General features: G+C 39.2%; 1 pseudogene; it reads left to right on the top strand.

Annotated features, from left to right (window-relative positions):
* The first annotated feature begins 15,692 nt into the window (after positions 1 to 15,692).
* LOC150048853 (small ribosomal subunit protein eS1 pseudogene) lies at positions 15,693 to 16,449 on the top strand (annotated as a pseudogene).
* The last annotated feature ends 1,068 nt before the right edge of the window (positions 16,450 to 17,517 follow it).

Below are 17,517 nucleotides of genomic sequence, written 5' to 3'. Positions count from 1 at the left end.
CCTAGGATAGATTTGGCAACTGCTGGATAGTTTGCATATTCATGGATTAGTTTCTATACTTGGCACAAACCTCTCTATCACTTTAAATAACTGAGTTGACTAAATTGCTTTTTATCAATATGCAAAGCCTACATTTTATCAGCAAAAACATCCCTGCAGTTAAGTACAGGAAGTACTTCTTGGCTTCTTTTTCCCATGTATTCCTAATTTCATACCTGCTAATCTTCACTTCTGATTGGAAAGAAGATGCTTTTTGCTTTATCACTGGATTATTAGGTCTCTCAGTTCAGAGGGCAGGAGCTTTTCACCAAGATGGCAATTGATTTAAGATTTACTGGCGTGATTTAAGTCTCTAGTGACTTAAAAAGCAATTGAGAGGTTTCTTTCCAATGTGGACAGAATTGTTCTTAAACTGGGTGGATCAATTCCACATGTCATCAGATTAAAGCAAAGACTCTCCATGTATTAGTGGTGGTTTTTATCCCTTCATGTGTTTTCCTAAATTACTAAATTAATTCTCACACTGTCATGGGGATGGCGTTTTTTTTTACTGAGTACCAATTATATTCCAGACATGCTGCTGGACAGTTTCACAAACTTTATCTCATTTGTTTGAAATAATAGTTTCTGAAGGGAAGCCCTTTTATCTCCAAAATTCTAGGTTAGAATATCAGTGTACAGAGTGCTAATTTATCCACAGTCACACGGCTGACTAGGGACAGCTAGCCAATTTGAGCTGCCCCTGCTGATGGCACAATGAAATGTTCCTGGAGCTTATGGTGTTATTGATGAGCCAATGTTCTAATCTGTATTTAACTAATCAAGCAGATTTTCTCCTTCAGGATACCTTTGTTTATTTATTTTTTTCATATATTTTTATTGTAATAGAAGGGTTACATTATATTCACCAGATAGAAGGTGCATTAATTCACATACATTGGTATCCTTTCTCATGTCTTGGTCCCCATTTCCCTCCCTCCCACCCCCAACCTTTGTTTATTTTTATTTATTCATTTTTAAAGAAACAACACCTAATTGTTTTAGGGTAGAGTTTCATTAGAAGTGACTAAATGGGACAAAAAAGACAAGAATTTCCCCACCCACCTATAATTTTTTGTGTCAGTTGTGGGGCTTGAAATCAGAGTCCCTGAGCCTCTGTGTGCTCAAGGCTAGTGTTCTACCACTTGAGCCAAAGTGCCACTTCTGGTTTTTCAATGGATAATTAGAGAAGAGTCTCAAGAAGATTTTTCTGCCCAATCTGGCTGAGATCCTCTTATCTCAGCCACCTGAGTGGCTAGCATTATAGGAGTGAGATAGGCTCCTGGGCTATCTATAATTAAAAAAAAATCTGTAACATATACTTGTTTTTCTCGTGAAAGGACTACATACATTCCTTAAGTCAGAAAAATCACAGAAGACAGTCTTGGATATGTGAATTATTACCTGCAAATTTTAAATCTCTGGTATGTCATTAAGGAAATAAAAATAAGTCAAACTTTCATTGACAGAATACATGAGGAATAAACCTGGAAGTTTCTTTTGCACTGAGGGATAGAAATGTGTTTGAAAGTATTGTAACTGTCTTTATCCTAAGCTGAATGTACCTTTCTCTTGTAAAAATTAACATTTAGCCAGGTACTGATGAGCTCACACTTGTAATCTTCACTCTACAGGAGACTGAAATCTGAGGCTCCTGCTTCAAAGCCAGCTGGGCAGGCAGGTCTGTGAGACTCCACCAATTAACCATCCAATAAAAACAAAGGAGTAAAGCTGTGATTCACATAGTATACTTCCAGCAATGGCACCCAGACCCTGAGTTCAAGCCTCAGTACCACACACACACACCTTCACAAATTAATATCTGTCCCTAGAAAGTCTCAGGGAAGAGAAGAAAACCAACTAGTTCCGTGAATGTAGAACAGTGCCATTGGTACACTGTACAGCTAATGTGTGATTGAGCCCCAAGTCCCCAGTTCAATCATAATGCCATGGTTTGTAATAGTCTTATGTTGTAGGCCAGATCCCTAGAGACCCCAAGGTATGGAAGTTGTGGTAAATCAACCTGGAGGGAGTGGAGTTTGGCAGCTCAACCATCCTGAAGGTAATGAAACCAAACTCAGGCTGCAAGGGTGTTCCAGATTCACTGAAGCTCAGCTGTACTGCATAGCTGAACACAGGGATGGATGAGGATGAGCAGAGTCCACAATTAGATGCTCATCAAGTGTCCCGCCCGCCCCAATAGAACCCTTTGTTGCCTCCACCCACCTTCCAGATCTAGCTCACTTCCGGGCTCTTCCCCAGCAGCCTCCTGTAATCACAGTCCCATGTTTTCCTGTCTGCAAGGCTCCACCAGCAGTGAATTTCCATGTCATTTGTTGCTTTATGTCTTTTCTTTTTTTTCCCCCTTGCCTGTCCTGTGCCTTGAACTCAGGGTCTGGGTGCTGTCTGTCCTTGAGCCTCTTTGTGCTCAAGGCTAGTGCTCTACCATTTCAACAACAGCACCACTTCTGGCTTTTTTGAGTGGTTTATTGGAGAAATGAGTCTCATCAGGACTTTTCTGCCTGGGCTGGCTTTTAATGACAGTCCTCAGATGTTAGCCTCCAGTGTAGGAAGGATTAGGAGGGAAACACTGGCACCTGGCAGTGTCTTTTCGTCTTTATGTTGCATATGTCCTTTCCTTGTATGTTGCATATGTCCTTTCCTTGGCTAGTTTGGCTCTGGTCAGCCAAGCTATCTTATGTTTCTCTTTTGTACCCCCATTTAGAGAATGTGCAAAAATGAAATCAAAGTCTTATAAACAGAACATTTTGGAAATATAGTATTTATTCACAGGTTAAGAATTCCAGGGATTCTAGGTCATTGCTAAAACAAATCAGCAGTTGCACAAAATGTATCTCAAATAAAAGAATCTTGACATTTTTCTTGACTTTTTTTTCTTTTAATACGCCCATTATTGCACTTCATGACGTGGAGACTTTTGTTTTTAGAAGTTTCTTCCACAAGGTTGAAAACCAGATGAACAATAGCTGTGTATGTCCCATCATCTCTCAGACCAGTGACCTGGAATTCCTTCCTGGAGGAAACTGCATTTATTTTTAATCCTAATTTGTGAGTTTTTCTTTAAAAATGTATTCTAAAAGTGATGACTAGAGGGGGTTACAGTTATATGTTAGGTAATGAGTAAATTTCTCCATTTTTTTCCAGTCCTGGGGCTTGAACTCAGGGCCTGTGCAAAGACAGCTTTACCACTTGATCCAGAGCGCCACTTTTGGCTTTTTCTGTGTATATTATAGGGAGGAATTGAACCCAGTGCTTCATGAATGCTAGGCAAGAACTCTACCACTAGACCACACTTCTTGGCCAGTACATTTCTTTCTGAACAATGTCAGCTCCTCCCTTATTTTCTCCCAGTTAGTCCTCTGCTGACCCTGTTCCACCCAAGTTCTTTTTTTTTTTTTTTTTTTTGCCAGTCGTGGGGCTTGAGCTCAGGGCCTGAGCACTGTCCTTGGACTTTCTCAAGGCTAGAGCTCTACCACTTGAGCCTCAGCACCACTTCTGGCTTTTTTCTATGTATGAGGTACCGAGGAATTGAACCCGGGTCTTCATGCATGGTAGGAAGCACTTTAACCACTAGGCCAAACTCCCGGCCCCTGTTCCACCCAAGTTCTATAGTTCATTTCCAACTATCACTGCTGAATTGATTCTCCCTTTGTCCCTTTGTCTCCTCCTCCTCCTCAAATCCAGTAAACTTATGTAAAAGACAAAGGGTACAGAAAAAAAAAAACAACAGGGACAAAAGGGAGTAAACCAAATGGGGGAAAAAAGAACTACAAACAATATAAAACTTCTTGTTTCCATTTTTTGGAGCTCATTTCAGTATGCATCCTTTTATATGATCATAACTTCGTTTTATTTGTATCTTTCCTAGTTGTAAATAATCATTTTAGATACTTAAAATAAGTTTAAAGCTTAAATGTTGTCTAGCCGTGGAGTAAGTTCTTTTGTAAAACAGAGGTTTAATTGACATTTAATCTTTTTAGTGCACACTTTTGAGATTTGGCAAATCCAGGCAATCAATTCACCACTACTAAGATGTGTTATTCGCCTCACAATCACAATAAGTTCTCCAAGTCTTTTAGAGTTAACTGCTTCCCCAACCCCCAGTGAGTCACAGTCCCTGGAGCATCCTGTCTCGCCGTGTTCTGTCTATATTCCACAGACACTACAGCTGTGGAGACTACCAACAAACTTACCAGAAACTGATTCTGCTGGGAAATGACATTATCTCTTTTATGTTCCATTGACTTTCGACATGCTCTGGAAATCATAAGAGACACCAGTGAAGGTTAGTCAGCTGTTTACATTAATGACAGCATTAATATTCATCAACTTTATTAATAGTCATAATAGTTATAAGCTTACATTAATAACCATTAACATTCATTAATTCATAATAATAATTACTGATGCTTATAGCGATTCAAATGAATCACCTTATTAAATATTGGATGTAAATTTATCTGCAATTTCAGACAATGTGACATTTGGCTGCATTATCTGGAATTTTGTGTAGATAAGCTGGAAGGCTAGACAGAAGACATATTCAGCAATTTATCTGCCTTGTTCTTAGTGCAAGAAATTCATGCGGGATTCAAGATTCATTGTCTGAAAATTTACTTTGATTTGTTGAAATTGCTGGAATAGGCAGTAAAATAATCAGAATAATCCATGTGGACATGTTTTGAAATATGTAAGTGATATTCTCATCCTCTTGCAAAATAAAGGTACTCTGTTGTGTTTGCAAAGCTGGATTTGTAATTTCAACCCCCAAAATACCCTAAATGTCTGCAGATAAGTCAAGTACAAGTGCCTAGAGGGGACTCCCACATTTCTAGATCACTGAGAAGTCAGTGCGGGTAAAATGCCTGCCAGCTCAATGGGAAGCCGCACCTGTTATCTCTACAAGGCATAGTGAAACTAGATCTTCCTATTTATAGGTAATTTGTGTGTGTGTGTGTGTGTGTGTGTGTGTGTGTGTGTGTGTGTGTGTGTGTGTGTGTGATGGGGCTTGCACTCGACCTAGGTGCTGTCCCTGAGCTCTTCAGCTCAAGGATACTGCCCTACCCTTGAGCCAAGTCCCACTTTCTGTTTTCTACAAGTTAATTGGAGATAAGAGTCTCAGGTCCTTTTGTGTGGGGGGCTGGCTTTGTACTTTGATCCTCAGATCTCAGCCTCCTGAGTAGCAAGGATTACTGGTGTGAGTCACCGTGCCTGCTTATCAATGCATTTTTAAAAAGCTAAGTGAATGCTAAATCATGATCAGTATTGTGGGAGAAGGCTTTAAGGCTTATCTTTTTTTTTTTTACAAGCATGAATTAGATTTATACACATATGTTGATGCAATTATCTGTTGGCACTTAATTGCTTTGCTTTGCTTTTGGGCAGCCCTGTGCTTTTCTTCTTGCCTTCACTTGCATTTTATTTATTATTTTTTTTAGATATTTTATATTGTAATTAATAAAAGGGTTACATGATATTTGCCAGATAGAAGGTGCATTAATTCACATACATTGATACCCTTTCATATATCTTGGTCCCCATTACCCTTCCCCCCCATTTAAGGCTCATCTTATGCCATTTTTGCTATTTGGTAGTTTCTCTTGACTTCTGTGACTCCATTAAGTCTTATTCTCTCTTGACCTCTCTGTTCTAATGAGTTTTACAAAAGTCTCCAAGTATGTGACCTTCACTTTTGGTTCATTTCTTCTCGAAAATAAGAGATCTGAGACTGGCAGGGATATCAAATGGTGGATCTGTCTAGTTAGTGCAAGGTCCTGAGTTCCAACCCTAGTAACACTAAAGAAATAAATAGAAATAAGAGAAATAAACATATTTAACTAAGCAGCTTCAATTTCTACAAAATCATAAACCATTCTATTGTTCTTATGTTTCATAGCAAGTTCCTATTTAGAAATGGCAGGAATCTTATTTTTTATTAGTCTCCTGAGTTGAAGAATGCAGTTGATTAAAAATATTAATCTCTAAGATGATAAGATTTGTCACTTTCCTATAGATTTCACTAATATGTACTGTTTTGTGATTAGTATACACAATAAGCTTTTTTTTTGGCCAGTCCTGAAGCTTGAACTCAAGGCCTGAGCACTGTCCTACGTCTTTATCAAGGCTAGAGCTCTAACACTTGGGTCACAGCACCACTTCTAGCTTTTTCTATGAATATGGTACCTAGGAATTGAAACTAGGGTTTCATGCATGCTAGGCAAGTACTCTGCCACTAGACCAAACTCCTGGCCTACAATAAGTTTTTTTTTTAAATAAGAAAATTAGACTAATCCAGTGAGAGTTCCTAGATATTATATTGGATGTGTCTTTTAAGAGCTTATAGATATGTCCATGTACAGCTAGGCTTATAAACAGTTGGTACAGTGTCTTTCCCTTTCATATTTCCAGTGATGGCAGTGTGAAAATATGTATGCAGCCCACAGTATGACTTAATTGAACTAATTCAGGCATATGAAAACAATCTGTGTCCTACAAATTAGGTAACTGACAGACAGCAGCAATTGTTGAGGAAGAAAAATTCAAATAAATTCTATGAAAATATCCCATTCCTTTCTTGCTAAAGCACAAAGCCACTCTAAGGATGGAGTTAGAATCAATAGAGGATCAGTCGATGTAGATTTTAATTGCAAGCATACAAGGGTGTGTGTGTGTGTGTGTGTGTGCGCGCGCGTGCGTGCGTGCGTGTGCGTGCGTGCGTGCGTGTGTGCGTGCGTGTGTGTTTGTGTGTGTGTGGGTGGGTGTGTATTTGGGCCCAGATGCTTCACTGTGCATCCTTGATACCAGCGCATTGGGCAATAGATCTCCTGTGCCCACATCAGCTAATTGAATCTCTGGGTGATACTGGCCAGTAGGCCTCTTAGCGCATGAAGAGTGGTACAGCATGATTGCAATGCCAGTGAGAATACTGATCAAAGTGCTGTCTATGCCAGCTTATTTACAGTTCTGAAAAGACATTACTGGGAATGTATCTGAAGGAATGTAACAGCATACAGGAGATACCTGCCCACCCATATTTACTGAGGCTTATTCATAGTACCCAAATTATGGACTCAGCCTAGTGGATAGGTGAGTAGACAAAGAAGATAGAATATATGGAGTATATGTATATCTACACAATGGAGTACTAAAGAAGAATGAAATTATGTCATTTGCAGAGAAATAAATAGAACTGTGTAAAAAGCTAGGTTCAGAAAGATAAACATCATATATTGTCTTTTAAGTAGAATGTAGATCTATCTATCACCTATCTATGGCATCAATATAAAGTGAAAGTTCTTGAGAGGACCAGTAGGAGTGAAGAGAGGGACAGGAGGTGACGGAGGAGGGTGAATTTGATCAAAGTACTTTACATGTATGTAGGGAAATAGCATAATAAAACCCATGATAATTGTAAACTCAGAGGACGGGGGATGAGAGGCCAACCTGAGGGCTGGAATATGAACAAAGAAGATTATATTTGCATATGGAAAATCACAGAACCCTTTTGTATAATGAATATATGCTTATAACAGTTTTGAAAGATCATGCTTTGACAGCGGATACTCTTAGAAAGTGCAGTATTGTTATTGCTAAGTCTTACTCAAACTTGAAAGCTCAAGGAGATAAGCTACAGAGGGCTTTTGGTATCTGTACATTGAATCTGGTATTTAACTGGGTGTTTGACATATATCAAGTCTTAGATCATAGCTCACTGTCTCACAGCAAAAGATTTCTACCTGCTAAATTCCTACAGCGTTACTTCATACCAATCATAGTAGTAACCACATTCTCAAAATGAAGCACCTTTTGTCCACTATTGAATTTCAAGCAACCCGCAAGTTTTATTTCATATTGTTCTTCCTGTGGGGCCTTTGATTGTAAGGTGTACTTAAGTGAGATTTGCTGAATGAACACATTTATTCTAAATGGTATTTTCAGAAAAGATGGAGATAATGAAGAGGCACTTTGCATCCACTTCGGGTAGTAAATCAGGGCTACTGTTACTGCCCAACAGCTCCTCAGAGATCTCCAGTGGACCAAATTAATGATAATACCCATCAGGGTCAATCAAGCCTGCCACTTACTAGGTTGAATAGTTCCCTTTTTATGACCAAGATAAGAGGCAGTTTTTCAGTTAAATGTGGGTTGTGCCCATTAAACTGTAAAACAAACCCTATCCCATATCAGTGGAAGAATCTGGAAGAGGGGATTCCAGAGAGAAATGACAAAGCTCTGAATTAGGATAAAGCTTGGCTAGCTGTGGTTTTCTTCTTCCCCTAGAGCCTTCTCACTGGTTTTAAGAGTTGCATTTTCCCCTACTTAATCCCTTTAAGATGAAACTGGAATTAAGAGCACGCTTTTAGAAATGTAAACTATATAGTTAAATACATTTGGTTAATCTTCCCAAGCGTATGGATTCTAATTTACAAAAAAAGTCTTGATGCACTATTTTTCTAGAGATCTGAAAGTTACAAAGATAGTCACAGCCGGGTACCAGTGGTTCATACCCACAATCATAGCTACTCAGGAGGCTGAGATTGGAAGATCAAGATTCCGACTTGCTGAGCAAGAGAGTACATGAGATTCTCATCTTTCAGTTGGCCACTAAAAAAAGCCAGAAGTAGAGCTGTGGCTCAAGTGGTAGAGCACTAGTCCTGAGCAAAAAGCTCAGAGACAGTGCCCAGGCCAATTTCAAATCCCAGGATTACTGTGTGTGTGTGCGTGTGTGTGTGCGCGTGTGCGCGCGCACATGCGCGCACACACGCACACACACGCACGCACACACACACACATATTTAATGTTATCTTTAGATTTGTCTGAATTTCAGTGGGAGCATAAGCAAGAGCTACTCAGGTGTCCAACCGTGAGAACCATTCTCTTTAGGTGAGGAGAAGAGTGTGGATGCCACCTGTGGCAGATGGAAGTTTGCCTATCCTTTGGAAGCTGTTGTTCATTTGTTTTCCTATCACACAGAACCTTTGTTTTACTTCCTTATAGTTAACACAGTTGTCCAAATTGTTAAACTCTAGCAGACTGTTTTCAGTAGGACCTTGTATGCCTTATTTCCTTCTGCATTACAAAAGCCTTCCTTCACTGGCCTCCTCCAGGCAAGAGAAGCCAGGACCCCCTGGAGGAGGGGAAAGTAGGCCACCTTCTCATTTCCCTGGGCTTTGGCTTTTCTCCTCTGGCATGCAGACCCCTCCCCTCTTCCATGAGTAGATCTGGGCACAGCCTGCTACCCACCAGAAAGCTGAAATGGCCATGTGCTTGCTTCTCTCTCCTTGGAAAAAGAAGCCTAGGAACACAGCTCAACCTTGACCAGCAAGTCTGTCCATTGGATCTGAAACCAGGAGGATTTAGTGTCCAAAACAGCTCGGGGGGCTGTTAGTGGCACTGCAGGACAGAGTGTGGGGTCACTGGGGGAGTTCCCAGCATACAGCCTCACAGGCCTCATGCCACCGGGCCCTGGTCACTCAGCCTCGCTTTGTTTTTGTGTTTTCAAAATGTCCTTTTCCAGCTTTATTAGCTGTTTAGGGAGTTTCTAGAGGTGTGTGTGTATATATATATATATATATATATATATATATGCATATGTCTATGAAGTATACGCATCTGTATGTACTTGATCTTTTGGCACATTTTATATATATATATATTTTTATTGTAATTAATAAAAGGGTTACATATTTGCCAGATAGAAGGTGCATTAATTCACATACATTGATACCCTTTCACATGTCTTGGTCCCCATTACTCTCCCCTCCCCCCCCATCTTGGTTTTCCCCCCTTCCCTATCTAATTTCAGATAACCAAATACAAATAAATCCAATATATCAGATAACAAAGTGAGATACTGTAACAATATGAGATAACCAAGGGACAGCAAAAGAGATGAGAGATAACATAGTACATTAAGGACAACAATCATTTATTATATGGCTTTTGTTTCAATATCCTGGAGGTCTTTTCAATTAGCTTCATACTATATGGCCTTATGTATCAAGGTTTTGCTCTATTGCAGATCTCTACTAGTAGAGCCCAAGGTTTCTACTGATTATGACAAATGAGGGAGACCATTGAGCATAAGTTCCTTTGAGTCTGGCTTACTTCACTTAATATGATTTTTTTCTAAGACTTTCCATTTCCTAACAAATGGGGCGATGTTGTTTTTTCTGACAGCAGCATAGAATTCCTTTGCTTTCGGCACATTTTTAAAATATGGAAGTCTCCCTTCCACCTGAAAACTATCCTCTGCCCCCAAATCCACCTGCCGTGATCTCACCCCCTAATGGGTCTTTGTTACGGCTCTACCATATCCCCTTGAAATGTGCACACAGGGTCTGCACCCTGAAACCCTCATTACTTCCCCCAACTTGACTTCTAATGGCACTGCTTGGTGCTTATCATCATGAACCTCACAATATTATTTTCATAGATTAGGTTGAGTAATATGAGATTTGTTTTGATTCATTTTTGCCCCCATGGAAATGGCCATTTTCACATGGGTCAGCTAGATGAACCACACTCATCTTTTCCTGTTCCTGTTGTAGGCTACCTATGAGCAGAAATCTGTGCTATTTCAACAAGTTTATTTTGATGCAGTTGACATACTATAAACTGCACATATTTAAACAGTATGTTCACTGCAAAACAATGAAACAGTTGCCTCCAAAGAATACAAGCAATATCCATGTGGGAACTGGAGAGCAATGAAGCAGGAAGTTGTATGCGAGTATGCCTTCCTAAACTCTGAGTGCCTTGAAGGAAGTTGGTGTAAAAGGAAATTTCAGATGGGAAAATGGAGACATTTATGTAACTATTTAGTTCATTGGAAGCAAGTTCATTGGCCTCAGGCACCACAAGGAGTTGGTGACTGGAGAATGTCTGATGGGAATTGTAATGAATGCTCAAGAATCAGCTTTGATATAAAGATCCATGCATATATATGCGGTGCGTAATGCTTGGGGCATATATAAAGAGAAGAAATTTCTTGTGGGCCTTTGGATTTGACTTATGTAGTGTTTATTTCGGACAGAGAGGTGTGGGTTATCCCTGCCTCTCCTTTGTCTGCATCTGACAAAAGTAGTTTCTCTCTGGATTTCAGCAACTTTCATAGGTAGAATTTGTCAAGTTTTGATTAGGAAACTACCACTGCAGTTTTCTTGTGCTCTGTCCTAACTTTTATCATCACCCAAATACTTTTCTATCCCTAGACACACTATTTTCACTACAGACAGATTTGTTTTTTTTTCTAGAATTTCATTTAAGATATATATTTACACATTTAATATCATTTAATATATGTGCTTTTTTGGTTTGGCATCTTTTATTTTGAATTTCATTCACATTCATGTTATTGTCTGTATCGCCAGTTGATTGGTTTTAATCCATGTATAGTAATCCATTGTATAGATATACCATCTTTTATTTATTCTTTCATGGATGGATACTTGGGTTAATTGCAGTTTGGGGCCATTACAAGTTAAGCTACTTAGGAATCTTCATGCAGAAATATTTGTTTAGATCTAAGTGTCAGTTTCTGTTTAGGAAGCGTGAAATATAAGATATCTTAACCTTCCTTTTATGGAAGGTTATTTTTTTTAATGCTTAAAGAAGTTGACAGTTTCCCCAATGTTGTGAGCCATTTTAGGTTCTTCCTGGCAGCAACTGGGAATTGCAATTGGTCCAGCTATTTATCAGGACTATATGCAGATGGTCTGTTCTATAAGTGATGGTATGTATCTGATTTGTAGAATGACATCGCACTGAAGCGTAATGCTAGACATATTTCCCATACTCAGCTTCTACGTCTGAACATCATCTTTACTAAGGATTTGTTCAAGTCTTCTGCCCATTTGTATCACTACTTTTGTTTTCTAATGAAACTTGGTTATTAGGGCTTTATATAGTATACATGCAACTGTTTTGTCAGGTGAAACTTGTGAATGTCTCCCAAATTGTAGTTTATGTTCTAATCTTATTAATAATCTATTTCAATGAGCAGAAGTTCTTGACTTAGGCAAAATCACCTGCTTTCTCTAATGCATTATGATTTTAGTTATAGCCCAGAAAGAAATCTTTTCCCAACTCAAGGCTATAGAATTCTTGGGGTTTTTTTTGTTTTGTTTTTTTTTTTTTTTTAGTGTTTCTGAGGTGAAACACAAATGGTGTTCTAGACTACCCATCACCGAGTGACTCCCCAATACTGCCATGGAAGTTTTCCATGTTTCAAGAAGGGCTATGCTTTACTATGAATTAGTTTTATATGTATTTTAAGGTACAGATAAAATCCTCCAAAGGAAGCAAGCATATCAGAAATCGTAACTATGTGATGGAAAAGACCTTTGATTTGAACTTCTTGTTTAAAGCAAAACTAGTTCAAATGAAGTTGGGTACTTAAATGTAGAAATAAAAGTTACAACAATATAGCAGGAGGATGTGGAAGGGAGAGATGAAAGTGCACTGTTATTTATTACAAGAGATGCACTTGAAGTTGAATACACTTCACCTTAATCTACAGTGTGACACTATGAATTCTAAAGCAAGTTAAAGTATATGCTATGAATTCTAAAGCACCCATTAAAGAACAATGCAGAGATTTATAGCTTCTGAGCTAGTAAAAGACCAAAAAGCAGAAACCAAGGAGAAAGAAAGCAAAAGCAAAGGAAGAGCAGGTAGAACAAATAGAAAACAAATAACTAGATGGTAGACACACATCTAACCACATCAGTGATCACATTAAGTCTAAATGACCTAAAGGCACCACAAAAGTTATCTATTCTACTTAACCAGTAACTCCCAAAGCTTATCCGTTGAATGCAACAACAATGTTATGACAATTTCTGGGAGCTAAGAATCTGGAAGCAACTTAGCTGAATGGCGCTGACTGAGGGTGTTGCATCTTGCTGAAGGTCAAGCTGCAAGATTAGTTTCTACACTCACATAGTGTGGGTAGGATGACATGATATAAAGTTCTTCCTCTTTGGGCTTCTCTGATAAAGTACCTAGCATACACCTAGAAAGGTGGATGAGAGGAGAAGCTAAGGCACAGGTCACAATGTCCTTCAAAATCCAGTCTCAAATCTTCATCCTAACAGAAGGGTGAAGGGTAGATGGGTAGGTTATAGATGGTTTTATCACTCTATTAGAGATGGAAGAAGTTTCCTTCTTGATTTTTTATATTTTTCAACATTGAGTATAGCTGAGAAATGGTTGTCTAATTTCATTCTCTTCCTTCAAGCCAAGCATCATTCTAAATTTATGATTATTTTCTTAATTGGTCCCTGAAAAGGTAAGGCACAAAAAAATTCTAAAGAAATAAATACCGAACTTAATTACACAAAAAAATGGAGGTAGCCTAGTTTTGTTTTTGAGTACTCTAAATCTGGACACTCAGAAAAAATTGAATAACACACAGAGAGGAGTCTGCTACCAGTGAAGCTCCTTCGTTGACTCAGAACAATTACGGGGAATTCATATTAATGTGCTGGTTTCATTTAGACTTTTATAGCTGAAAAGCCTATTAAATCCTCACAACTGTCCCCAGTAGCTTTGAGAACTTGTGACTATCCTTGTGTGAAGTTTAGTTTTCAGACAACCCGTGGAAAAATGTTTCTTGAACTCCTACTGAAATGGATACTGGGTCTCACTGGTACCATCTTGGCAATATGGTGGATAGCAGGCATTTGGGTCTAACTGGCACCATCTTGCCTTCTTGGTGGATGAGGGTGAAGTCTAAGCATTGGGCAGGCCTGAGTTCCTAGAGACAGTGGTGGAGACTTGGACAATAGATTACTGGACCTACCAGTCCTCTGCCATGAACTCATGAGACTCTCAAGCTCCTGGGACCTTGTCCCCTAACTGTGACCCTGTTTAGGCCACCAGCTCAGCCACCATTTTAACACATGCCTCATGCCTTCTGACTCTCCTCAGGTCACCAGGGCAACTCACTTCAGCCCTCTGTTGAAGTTGATCTGGTTTGTTGGGATTGTCCTTCGGTTCTTTCTTTGCTTGTCTACCCTCATGGCTTAGTTTTTGAGCAGTTGTTAACTGTATTTGAGGCTGCAAGATTTGGGGGGACATTAGTGACTTTCTAACAAAGACTCCAAATTGCATCTCTCAAAATGTGGGGCTTCTCGAGATTGAATTTCTGTATAACACTGCCACGCACACAGCACCTGTTAGACATTTCCACTGTTGGGGTGTGTAGAACCCAACTTATCAGGAAGAAATGGAGAACTTTTAGAATTTTTGGTCCTTTAGAAAAGTCTGCAGAGTATACCTTATGAGGACCATAAACCCATTTCAGGATAAGTCTATCTTAACTGCCTTCTGTATTGGCCTTGTTTCAGAAGCTGTGGCCCTGTGTCTGTCAGGTGAGGGATAAGTATGAAACAATTACATCAAATGGGTCACAGATGTATCATGCTTGTTATCATAGCTACTCAGGAGACTGAGAACTGAGGGTTGTAGTTTAAAGCCAAATCAGGAAGGAAAGTATGTGAGACTTTTATTTCTCATTAACCACCTAAAAGCTGTTAAGGGGAATCTGTGGCTTGAGCAGTAGAACATAAGCCTTAAATTAAAACAAAAACACAACAAAACAAAAGCCAACTTAAGGACAGTGGCCAGGTCCTGAGTTCATACCCCATGGCCAGCACAAATACAAAGAACTACATCAGACAAAGCAGGACTGAGTGAGAAGAGATGAGGCCTTGTCTGGCTTTCTCTCTATTGGACAGAACATGCTGAACATCAAGCAATGCCGATTTATAAAGCAACAATTTTAACCTCAGTTATTCCATCTTGAGTATACTGCAGTGTAATGACTCCATATCTTGTTTGTGTGAGTAGATAAACCACACCACAAGGGACAAATTGATAGGAAATTTATATTGGAAAATAAAGATATCAAATAATATCAGAAACACCAGAGATACAAAATTATCACTCCCATCAGATGTAAGTCCCTACCTTGGACTATGAAAGAAGGAGCACTCTAAGGCTTCAATTGAGCAGGCGGATGAACCCTAATACTAGGTTACTCCTCATGAGTATTCCATAGGACAATTGACTTAACAGGGTCCTTCCTCTGCGTCTGTCTGGGTCCCAACTCACACATTTTATCTAGTCTGCTGCATAGACATTTCCTTGTGTCTGTGAGTTCTGAAGAGCTTCTCTACACTCTGTGGCTGCTTTAACCTTTTCTTAACAATTCTGTCACATACATTATGCATTCTGTAATATACACAATATATATGATATGCGACATATGTATGCCTACATACATAGGTATGATTATATTATACTTGTGTATGTATATAGGATATGTATATGTATATAATTGAGTGAAAAATAATGTGTGATTTGAGAGCTAATATTGGTCATTAAGACTGTAATAAAAGTGATTGAAAATGCCACAGCTAGCAAGTGAGGTCAGTAGCATCTGGTGAGATAAAGCAAAGGAAATGGACATAGCACGTGAATTTACTGCTATTCAAATTCTGACATTTTGAGTAGACCTAAGTAGGCTGGTGTATGTTTCTGACATAGCTTGCTCTCAGCATTGAACCTCCCTCAAACTTCCAGTGAGAATGCAGCTCACTGTCCTTTTGGTTCTCTGACCCGCACCATGGTAGTTGGCAAGAACAAGCTCCTTACGAAAGGCAGCCAAAAAGGAGCCAAGAAGAAAGTGGTTGAGCCATTTTCTGAGAAAGATTGATGTGAGGTGAAAGTCCCAGCCATCTTCAGTATAAGAAATATTGGGGAAACACTAGTCACGAGGATCCAAGGAACCAAAATCGCATCTGATGGCCTCAGGGATTGGGTGTTTGAAGTGAGGCTGGCTGATCTGCAGAAAGATGAAGTTGCATTTAGAAAATTCAAGCCTGATCAGCTTCCAAGGCATGGATCTCACCCGAGACACAATGTGCTCCGTGGTCAAAAAGTGGCCGACCATGAGGGAAGCTCATGTGGATGTCAAGTCTACAGATGGGTATTTGCTTCGTCTGTTCTGTGTTGGCTTTACTGAAAAACGCAACATCACATCCGCACGACCTCCTATGCTCAGCATCAGCAGGTTGCCAGATCCGGAAGAGGAGGTGGAAATCATGACCCGAGAAGTGCAGACCAGTGACTAAAAGAAGTAGTTGATATGCTGATTCCAGACAACATTGTGACAGACAGAAAAGGCTTGCCAGTCGATTTACCCACTTCACGATGCCTTCCTTAGGAACGTAAAAATGCTGAAGAAGCCCAAGTTTGAATTGGAAAAACTCAAGGAGCTTCATGGTGAAAATGGCAGTTCTGGAAAAGCCACTAGGGACGAGACCTGTGCTAAAGTCAAGCGAGCTGATGGCTATGAATCACCAGTCCAAGAATCTGTCTAAAATTCAGAGTTTTAATAATGATGAATAAAAGGCCTATTTGTGAAAAAAAGAATGCAACTCATTAATTTGACTATATTGAAAGATTATATTGAAAGATCCATTTGAAAAAGATACCATGTATTTATTAAATTCGGTTCCCATTTTAATGAGCAGTCTCAGTTCAGTTTTGTACCATTTAATTATCCTTCAAAAAGGATCATAAGTTTTAGAAAGGTTCATCATTATGAACCAAGGAAAAATCATCATGAAATTCTTCTCTTCATTTCAATTTTGTCTAAGAATTTCAGGGACTTTAGGTTAAGAATTTAAGAATTCTGTGTTTTATAAAGGATCAAACAGGAACACAACAAACTGTGAGTGTTGGCCAGACTTGTAGAGAAGAGATTGTTCTTGCTGTGTGAACCACCCACCTGACACATTTCAGGGACAACGGCTCACCTGGACACAAGGCAACACATCATCTCCAAGATGATAACTTTAGGATAAACCACCTTTAAAATAAACCCTGTTGAAAAATGCATTGACAAACAAACCTTCCACAACTTTATAGCCAGAATTCTATTTTCCACTGCCTTCTTTGTCTGGAGCAAGGAAAACTAAGAAGTCAACAGAAGAGCTCTTTAGGGAGAGAGGTTTAGAGCAGCTTACTTACTATTTTGTGAAGCGTGTCTGAAGTCTATGCTCTCAAGCCATTGAAAGTGGGAGAAACATGCAAATATATATCTCATAGAATCATACAGGTAATATTAAACTCTTCTATGCTCAGAAAGTTATTGGGGCTAATGACTTATCCTATATATTAGAAAGACAGTTATCGTTTACCTCAAGCTTTGCTAAATTCTCCTCCTCTTCAAGTGCCATTGCTTCTTTGTCATGAAAAAAGACTTGACTTTCAGAGACATGACCTGGCTGTCAGTCACTGTTCTTATGGCATCAGCTGCTAGCTTTATGCTATTCTTTTCTGCTTCCACGTTTTATCATTTTCATTCCCTCTCCTTAATGTACTCTAGAATTTTGTAGTTTGGGTACTTGATGATTTAAACTTGCGTACTAACTTTGTTGATTTCA

The sequence above is a fragment of the Megascapheus bottae genome, chromosome 21 (genome assembly GCF_031878675.1).
Source record: "Megascapheus bottae isolate mThoBot1 chromosome 21, mThoBot2.hap1, whole genome shotgun sequence".
Classification (NCBI taxonomy): domain Eukaryota; kingdom Metazoa; phylum Chordata; class Mammalia; order Rodentia; family Geomyidae; genus Megascapheus; species Megascapheus bottae.
This window is presented reverse-complemented; position numbering and strand designations above follow the sequence as displayed.